We start from the raw sequence: 1,423 nt of genomic DNA, 5'->3' as shown, positions 1-1,423 counted from the left end.
AGGGACCCCTTGCCTACCCCAAACACGGGCTCCCCCAGCCGATCTGGCTCCTTTGGCAGGGTTTTTACTCTGCATATGGGCCCTGTTGATGATTTCATTTACCATTTGCATTGGAAATGCAGTTCTCCTCCACCCTGGTCTCCGCTTTCCCTGACGACTGCAAATAAGGTAGGTTGGTATTTTTCCCAGATGTCAAACAAGTCGGTCTTGACTGAAGAGCCTCCGGATTTAATTTGTCATTACCTTCTATTTAAGTGAAACACATGACAAACAAAGCAGGTACAGATTCTCTTAGTTATGGTCTCCCTCATTTAAGGGCTAAGAGGGGTTTTCTTCTTCAACTCCAGAGCCTTCTCACAGGCCTAGAAGCAAAATAAGTAATCAAGACTTGAGGCACTTGATATTTCTAAGTGAAAACCCCGATCTACCCCTAATCTAATTCATAGCCTTAAATGGCAACAATCAAGCAGGAAGAAAGCAGCAATCTATTCATCTTCCTTTGTAGGTCATCTTTAAAACACATTTTCTATGAACAAAATTCCCAAAGCATGCACGTAACTGGAAATTCCAGCGCTCTGGTCCTGTCTGTACTTGAGATTTGGGATGAGGAGCTAATAGTAACAGTGCTGAGCCAGCTGCTCCCCTTGGACGTAGCTGCATGTGATGGCTGTGCTCACAGCAGCCCTGGATGACTTCTACATGGCCCTCTGTGCATCAGCGAAGCGAAGGATTGTGTCTCATGCCTGCATAAATGGCCAGTGAATCTGAAGCTGATGGGTTTATATTTAGGGTTTTCCTAGGAGGAAGGGGTTGGTACCTGCAGCCCCTTTCTTAGCACCAACCCGTTCAGTGCTCACGGGTGTCTTGTCTTCCACGTCCTGGCTGCTTCCAGCCCACAGGATGAACCGGGAAAGGATTGGTCTCCCAGATGCTTCGCTGCCTCTCCAGAAAACCAGGGTGCTGGCCCAGTGAGCGCCCGGGGCCGCACAGCAGCCTGGCAGGGGTGTCCCGCCAGCCGGCCGGGGCTCCCTCTGCCCCCTGCTCGCCCACTGAGTCACCGCTGTGCCCCGCAGCTCCTTGCAGGCTGGATTTACATTTTTGGAGCTGACTCAGGGCTTCGCAGGGTGCGGGCCCGGTGTGAGTCAGCTGCTGGGGTGGCAGAGGGCCTCTGGCTGGGAGTTGCCAACGGTGGAGAAGGCTGCGCGGCCGCTCGCCTAGATCCTGGTGCCCCCGATGCCTCAGCACCGGTGGCCTTGGGGCAGAGGTGAGGGAGCCAGGCCCTCTGAATGAGCCGGATTTCGCCTCCGCACCCGCTCGGGGCAGAGAGTTGCCGCCCTCAAGATGAGCGCGCTCTGAGACGGCTAAACTGTGAGGGGACGGCACAACTGAGGCGCGCGTGCCACTCCCATCAAGGCGGCGCCGC

Source organism: Phaethon lepturus, unplaced genomic scaffold, assembly GCF_000687285.1.
Source record: "Phaethon lepturus isolate BGI_N335 unplaced genomic scaffold, ASM68728v1 scaffold23881, whole genome shotgun sequence".
Classification (NCBI taxonomy): Eukaryota; Metazoa; Chordata; class Aves; order Phaethontiformes; family Phaethontidae; genus Phaethon; species Phaethon lepturus.
This window is presented reverse-complemented; position numbering follows the sequence as displayed.